Consider the following 8,993-nt stretch of genomic DNA (forward strand, 5'->3'; position numbering starts at 1 on the left):
AAAAAATAAAATAGAAGTAGACTCATGCTTTTGAGACCTAGTAAAAGATATAGGCTTTAAAGCCACAGAACATTTTCTTGTTGAGCCAGAAAGCTACATATGAAGCTTGAACAGAGATGATTTTAGCAGGAGTAGAAGCATCTTTATGTTTGTTTATATTCAAAAGATAACCAAAGACAAATTAACTTCTTGAGTTTGTGCCTGAAATGAAAACTGCCAGTGTTCCATTACCTTTTCAGAACCTCATTGATTAATGTTAAAATTTAAATTTTGAAATAGCAATAGTATGCAGTGGAAATATGAATCCTTCCCCATTTTATGCCTTAAACAATTTCTTATATCTCTATAACTTCATCTGACTTAAAACATCTTTTTAAAACCGTCAATGAATATCACTTGCATTTACCAAATTTAAAGAGTTTTCATATGAAGCATTTTTATTTTAAAATCACCATTCAAATTGCTTTACATCCTCTACTTTTCATTACTTGCATTTATCAATCTCAAACATTTTCCATAAGCATTTTCTAAGATCTTCAGAAAGTTCAAATTTTATATTTTTTCCAACCAATAATTTAGTATGCGATGTGGAGTTGGGTGGAGGAACACAGTCATACAAGAAGAGTGGGGATGGGGGATTTATGCATGGGAATTCGGGAAAGGTAAATAAAAAATGTAAATAAAATATGTAAATAAAAAATATCCAATTAAAAAAGAGAAGTGAGCCCACATGGGAGCCTGTAGTCTTTTACCCATTCCTCAGTCAAGATGGCCCCGGTTTCAGAGTTAAAAATCTACTACTATTGCCATTAGCAGATGAAACTGGACCAGAGAGGTCTTTCCTTGGTACTCAAGGCTTCAATGAAAAGTGATTTACATTTCCCAGGGACAGGGGATCCTGGGGAAGGGAATAAACTCAGATAAGATAAGCCAACCTTACCTATAAGCAACGGCAGTTAGACTTTCTTTATATGCATCCACATGGGTAGTAAACAGAAAATTTCAGAATACAAAACTATCTCCTGGAAAACCATTTCTTTCATACTACACATAGAAAGAGCCTGCTCGTTACAAAATAAAAGTTTAAACCAGCCTCCAACTAAAAATGAAAAGAAAAGAAATGAAATGAAATGAAATGAAATGAAATGAAAAATGAAAGGTTTCCTGTTTAAGCTGCAATGACTTTTCTGACTATGGATCATCATGCCTTCTGTGGCAAATTTTTACACTTCTTTTAATTCACTTGGGATGACTGTCTCAAAATATTCTATAGCTTTCCTGACAACATTGCCGACATCATTATTTCTCCTGCTAAGAAGTGCAGTCTGTTTCTATTTTGTTTAAACGCTTTGCTACCATATCCACCATTTCCATAGTCAGGTTCATAGCCATCATAGGGACTCCCTGAGTTTTTTCCACCCAAATTACACCCTTTCAAGGGTCCAGGGTCAAGGGCACTTAGGGGACCCTTGAATACTGTTCCCTCAAGGTGTTGAGGCACAAAGCATATGCTTCAACTGGCGTCTGGAACCTTACTATGTCCTCTAAATTTTAATGAATACACAGCTCCCTTTCAGAGATTCAGAGAATTCAAAAATCAAAAAGCAGACTTTGACTCTATGCCAAAGTGGATATCAGAACTCCTGTTTGCAGAGCTTAACGTTCTACTAGATCAATTACTGAAGATGGACTCACACAGAGTCCTGTGATTCTGGTAGGGATGGTGCAATCATGGCTGAGCCCTGATGAAAACAGAACGAGGATTTCTGCAGAAGAAACCCAAAGAATCCCAGATCCCAAAAAAGCATTAGATATTGTTTTAATGGTTCCTAAATACAGGAAGTCAGAGATGTCTTAAAGCATCCAAACACAACCCTGTAGTGGCAATGAATCAGGTATGAAGAAGAAGTTTACCTGGCAGTGTAAATGTGATCACAATAGAGAGTAGGGTTGTACAGTGACCCCAAAACAAACTTCCAACCTCCCTCTGCCTCCGAAGAGGGAATCTGAATGCACAACTCCTTCACACCTTGACTTTGCATCCTCTTGCTGAGCTATCTAAAGATGACAAGAAAGGGCATTGGACCACAGTTCCTGTTGATCCTTATTCCTTAAAGAACAATTTCCTAGACAAAAGGTAACACCATTATGGGTATTATTCTGACATCAGGAACAGGACCTCCTGACAGCCACGTCAGTGTCATATATTCACTCTTCTTAAGCTGGTTTTCAGAGGTTTCATCTTCACTGACCTCAACTATGAACCAAACAAGATGTTTCCACTCAGAGCTCTCAGAATCTAGACACGAGCATGTCCTCAGATTTGTATCATATCTTTTTCTATCTTAGAATCTCAGAGTAAGCACACAAGAATACAAGACTCAAAATTAGCCACGCATCCTCCAAGGAAACAGATTCCAAGAAGTGCATGCTGACAGGGGCCTGATATAGTTGTCTCCTGAGAGGCTCAGTCAGAAAGCGACAAATACGGAGGGGAATGTTAGCAGCAAACCATTGAACTGAGAACAGGGTTCCCATTGGAAGAATTAAGAAAGGATTAAGGAGCTGAAGGGACTTGCAACCTCATAAAAACAATAATACCAACCAACCAGAGCTCTGAGGGATTAAACCACAACCAAAAACTACACATTGACAAATCCATGTCTCCAACTGCATATGTAGCAGAGGATGGCCTTGTTGGGCACCAGTGGGAGGAGAAGATCTTGGTCCTGCCAAGGCTGGATCCCCCAATGTAGGGGAATGTCTGCATAGAGAGGCAGGAAAGGGATGTGGTTGGGGAGGGGGAACACCCTTATAGAAAAAGGGAATGGGGAAGAGATAGGAGGCTTATGGTCGGGAAATCAGAAAGAGAACAACATTTGAAATGTAAATAAAAATATCCAATATTAAAAAAAGAAGGGGCTGGGGATTTAGCTCAGTGGTAGAGCGCTTACCTAGGAAGTGCAAGGCCCTGGGTTCGGTCCCCAGCTCCGAAAAAAAAGAACCAAAAAAAAAAAAAGAAAAGAAAATGAATTGTAGCCAACATTGAGACCCCCAAGAAAGGAAAAATTATTGGTTAGGATATAAGTTTTGCATAATATTTGAGAGTGGTTCCTGGATAAAGAAGTATAGAATGCATAAAACTATATACTAGTAAAACTAAGTCAAAATACTGCGACTCTTGCAAGAGTCATTGTGTGCAATGTAAATAAACATAAAGCTAGTGAAACTACTGAGTTAAGGGTTAACTGATTCTTTCTAGTCACTGCCTGGCAGCTTTGCCCATGTCATTTATCATTAGAGCTTCCCAGGAGAATGAAAGTAGCTGACCTCGGAACTCTGAAGTATATTAAGTCAAAAGTTAAAGTTTAAATAATGATAAGTTTGCAATTATTATTATTTTGGTCACAGGCCTGAGAATAGGGGATACTTGAGACTTTGGGGGGAAACTGTAATTCTTAATTCTTTGTGGGATGCAGTTATTTTGAGAATTGAAAGTAGAGAACCAAAAGAAGAGAATCACTGTCTTAGAGGATCCTCCTGCTGTCCTGGACCTACTGGGAGGGCTGAGATGCCTGGCAAAGGGTCTCTGGACCATGGGTGTGAGCACAGTAAAGAAGTCTGTTCGCCATGAAGGCAGCTGAGGTTTGACATTCTACAGGAAACCATGAGACAGAGCAGAGAGTGGAATTTGATCAGTCCCAGAAAGCAGACCCTGTTGTTCCCCAAACTCTTCTCAGCTATTTGTCTTCTGGCCCACCTCCTACCTATGGCCTCCAGATCTACCCTTTCCACCAGTCTTCCTCAGCTTCCCTCTCCCACAACTTAAATAACTAAATACCCTGTGTATGTCATTCCCAGATCCTGCAGCATGAAGCTGACCTTGCAAGACAGGGAGTGAATTACTTAATTTTCATGTTACTATAACCAAATGCTGATATAAAGGAACTTAAGGGCAGAAGGGCTTATTTTAACTTACAGTCTGAGGGTAGGGACCAGCACAATGGCAGTGATGTGAGGTCACACTGTGTCTCATTGAGAAGCAGAAAGCAGACAGAAAGTGGAAACTGTAATAGCTTTTAGTATTAATTTATTGATTCCCTTTACATCCTGATCACAGAACACCCCACACACACTTCCAGGTACCTTTTCATGCATCTGTAAATATCTCACGTTTCACTTCCAGAGACTCATTTTCTCAACTGGGCAGCACTTCTAACAGTGCTACTAACTGGTGACCACCTGAGCTGAGGGACATCTGACAATCAAGCCACTGCAGGGAGGGGAAGAAGCATTGTGAGTGCTTACCAGGTCTCTTTCTGGTGAGTAAGTCATGCCCAGGTCTGAATGGTTTGTTCCTGAAAGCTGTATGTTGAGACTCTGCCCCAGAGTGATGGTCTTAGCAGATTACCATTGTGTGGCCATTAGATCATGAGTTCAGAGCCTCCTCCCAGAAACTATCTTCAATTGATAAGAGTTTACATAGGAAAAAGATTAGTTCTCTCCAAATAGGTGTCAGTGGGTTTAAAAAGCATGTTTAAGGGTAGATCCAATGCCCAAAACTAGGCAAACAATGCAAAATAAATTCAGTGCTTCTTAGGGATTGCTGCTTGCTTGCCTGCCTGCTGGGTTCACAAGGCTTTGGTTCAGGTTTTTGCTTTAGTTTGTTTTTCTTTTAGTCTTTTTAACTTGTGGGACTTTTGCTTACATACACAGGATTTTGATTCTGTGTTTGGGTGGGTGGTTGTTTGTGCATACAAATGTGTGTGTCTCTGTATCTGTATGTGTTTCTTAGGTTTTATCTTTAGCTCCTTTTTGTCCATTTGTTTTGTCCTACTGTAATGTTTGAATTTTGCCATACTTTTTAATAATCATCTTATTTCTTTTTACATGCCTGCTTGTTTTGTCAAGATATAGGGATAGGATATGGATTTGGATAAGTGGGAGGGTTGGGAGGATCTGGAATGAGTTGCAGGATGTTCAACCATAATCAAAATGCAATGTGTAAAATAATTTTATTTTTATGTTGCATACTCATACTAATTTGATCTCAATCCTGTACTTTATCTAGGATTACAGATTCACCCCTGGCCACTATCTTAAAAATATGAAGAATGACTCTCAAGGCCAAAGACAAGGGATTTTAGAAAGAACACTGTTCTAGGACTGGAGTGAGACACTCAGGAAAGGAGGAAAGCAAGGCTGTCTGCCAGGAGCCATTGCCAAGATGTGGTGCACTGTGCTCAGTGGTGCTGCTCTAGGGCCTGTTAGGGCTTTCCTGACATGACCATGGCAGGTATGTTGGTCAGCACATCTGTCCACTCAGGATTTGTTCAAGTCCAAGAAGAGCAGTACTTCTCTGATCTCTTCATATGAAGATGCTCTAAAGCCTGTCAGAGGGAACAAGAGTGCAATCAACTATGTGCTGCCTCTAAGAAAGGCACATTCTTCTAGGTGTCGGGTCTCGGTAGAGTTTCAGTCTCACCCTCACGTGTATCTTCCATAATGCTGTGGTCATTCCTGTGTAAAGGGTCGGAAAGAGGATCAGAAATCAGAGCCTGAGTTCCTAAACACTATTTGCACTTCAGCCTTACAGCCAGGACAGAACTGCTGGACAATCCCAACTTCTGAATGATGAAAAGGTATAGAACTACTATTTTAAGTTTCTGCCTGTCACCTGCCTGACCAGATTCTTTCTCCTGTTCACAGAAAAATGATCTTTAATATCAATAAAGCCCTTCTTGCTCATTCTTTCTTTACTCAGTGATTGCTGCTATAGCTTTCAAAGCACAATTTATTATTATTATTATTATTATTATTATTATTATTATTATTATGTCATTCCATTTATTTACATCTCAAATGTTATCCTACTTTTGCTTTACGCCTCCATAAATTCTTCCTCCAACATCTGCCCACTCCTCCCCTTTCCCTATGTGAGTGTACTACACCACAAACCCATCCTCTCCATTCCCATTGCTCCAGCATACTGGGGCACCAAAATCCCACAGGGCCAAGGGCCTCCCTTCCCATTGACATAAAACAGGCAATCCTCTGCTACCTATGTACCTGGAGCCTTAAATCCCTTCCAGTATGCTCCTTGGTTGGTGGTCTAGTCCCTGGGAGGTTTGGGTGGTCCACCCAGTCGATGTTCTTTTTATAAAGTTGTAATTCTCCTCAGCCCCTTCAAACCTTCCGCCAGCTCCCCCACCAGGGTCCCTGACCCTGACCTCAGTCTCCAAGGGACCACATCTGCATTGGCCAGTTGCTAAGTGCCTCTTGGCAACAGCAACAGTGTTGGGGTTTGGTGTCTGTGGACAGGCTAAATCCCCAGGTGGGGTGGTCCTGTGATGACCCTTTCTTCAATCTGTGCTCTATTTTTTTGTCTCTATCGTTCCTTTGGACAGGAACACTTCTGGGTTAAAAACTTTGAGATGGGTGAGTAGCCCCATCCCTCGACTGGGGGAGACAATACCTAGAGGTAGTCTCTACAGGTTCTGTCTCCTGTTCCCTGTGCATTTTGGCTAAAGTTAGCCCCTTTGGGAACTGGTAGCCTCATGCATCCCTGGCATCTGGGAGCCTCCAGTTGCTACCCCTTTTCCTCATCCCCGACTGCTACACATTTTTATTTGATTTCCTGACCCTCTGTACCTCTCTCAACTCCCCTGCAGTACCGGATACTGCCCCCTTTTATCTTCCCCCTCATCTCCCCCTCCTCTGCCTCTCCCAGTTCCCCTCTCCCTCCACCTCTCCTGACTGTCCTGTGCCCCCCTCAATGTAGGACTGAAGGATCAAAGCACATTTGAAGACAATAGAAGTCTTTTCCCACAGCTCTCTTTCTATGTCTTTAGGACAGAGTTGGATCTTATTCTTCTCCATTCTGAGAACCTTTCACCTGAAGTCTTTAATCTGTCTTCATATCACATCATCATTGATATAATTGATGACTATGATCACGAGCAGGAAATAGAGGCATAAAAATCTGCTAGAGCTGAAAATGTGCGTGTAAGATATGACTCTCCCTTTATATGTCACTTGCTGCTGGCATTCGCCTCTGTATTTGCTGTATTCTGGCTGTGTCTCTCAGGAGCGATCTACATCCGGCTCCTGTCGGTCTGCACTTCTTTGCTTCATCCATCTAGTCCAATTGGGTGGCTGCATATGTATGGGCCAAATGTGGGACAGGCTCTGAATGGGTGTTCCTTCAGTCTCTGTTTTAATCTTTGCCTCTCCCTTCCCTGCCAAGGGTATTCTTTTTCCTCATTTAAAGAAGGAGTGAAGCATTCACATTTTGATCATCCGTCTTGAGTTTCGTTTGTTCTAGGGATCTAGGGTAATTCAAGCATTTGGGCTAATAGCCACTTATCAATGAGTGCATACCATGTATGTCTTTCTGTGATTGGGTTAGCTCCAGCTCTAGCAGATTTTTATGCCTCTATTTCCTGCTCGTGATCATAGTCATCAATTATATCAATGATGATGTGATATGAAGACAGATTAAAGACTTCAGGTGAAAGGTTCTCAGAATGGAGAAGAATAAGATCCAACTCTGTCCTAAAGACATAGAAAGAGAGCTGTGGGAAAAGACTTCTATTGTCTTCAAATGTGCTTTGATCCTTCAGTCCTACATTGAGGGGGGCACAGGACAGTCAGGAGAGGTGGAGGGAGAGGGGAACTGGGAGAGGCAGAGGAGGGGGAGATGAGGGGGAAGATAAAAGGGGGCAGTATCCGGTACTGCAGGGGAGTTGAGAGAGGTACAGAGGGTCAGGAAATCAAATAAAAATGTGTAGCAGTCGGGGATGAGGAAAAGGGGTAGCAACTGGAGGCTCCCAGATGCCAGGGATGCATGAGGCTACCAGTTCCCAAAGGGGCTAACTTTAGCCAAAATGCACAGGGAACAGGAGACAGAACCTGTAGAGACTACCTCTAGGTATTGTCTCCCCCAGTCGAGGGATGGGGCTACTCACCCATCTCAAAGTTTTTAACCCAGAAGTGTTCCTGTCCAAAGGAACGATAGAGACAAAAAAATAGAGCACAGATTGAAGAAAGGGTCATCACAGGACCACCCCACCTGGGGATTTAGCCTGTCCACAGACACCAAACCCCAACACTGTTGCTGTTGCCAAGAGGCACTTAGCAACTGGCCAATGCAGATGTGGTCCCTTGGAGACTGAGGTCAGGGTCAGGGACCCTGGTGGGGGAGCTGGCGGAAGGTTTGAAGGGGCTGAGGAGAATTACAACTTTATAAAAAGAACATCGACTGGGTGGACCACCCAAAACCTCCCAGGGACTAGACCACCAACCAAGGAGCATACTGGAAGGGATTTAAGGCTCCAGGTACATAGGTAGCAGAGGATTGCCTGTTTTATGTCAATGGGAAGGGAGGCCCTTGGCCCTGTGGGATTTTGGTGCCCCAGTATGCTGGAGCAATGGGAATGGAGAGGATGGGTTTGTGGTGTAGTACACTCACATAGGGAAAGGGGAGGAGTGGGCAGATGTTGGAGGAAGAATTTATGGAGGCGTAAAGCAAAAGTAGGATAACATTTGAGATGTAAATAAATGGAATGACATAATAATAATAATAATAATAATAATAAATTGTGCTTTGAAAGCTATAGCAGCAATCACTGAGTAAAGAAAGAATGAGCAAGAAGGGCTTTATTGATATTAAAGATCATTTTTCTGTGAACAGGAGAAAGAATCTGGTCAGGCAGGTGACAGGCAGAAACTTAAAATAGTAGTTCTATACCTTTTCATCATTCAGAAGTTGGGATTGTCCAGCAGTTCTGTCCTGGCTGTAAGGCTGAAGTGCAAATAGTGTTTAGGAACTCAGGCTCTGATTTCTGATCCTCTTTCCGACCCTTTACACAGGAATGACCACAGCATTATGGAAGATACACGTGAGGGTGAGACTGAAACTCTACCGAGACCCGACACCTAGAAGAATGTGCCTTTCTTAGAGGCAGCACATAGTTGATTGCACTCTTGTTCCC

The sequence above is a fragment of the Rattus norvegicus genome, chromosome 3 (assembly GCF_021556685.1).
Source record: "Rattus norvegicus strain SHRSP/BbbUtx chromosome 3, alternate assembly SHRSP_T2T, whole genome shotgun sequence".
Classification (NCBI taxonomy): Eukaryota; Metazoa; Chordata; class Mammalia; order Rodentia; family Muridae; genus Rattus; species Rattus norvegicus.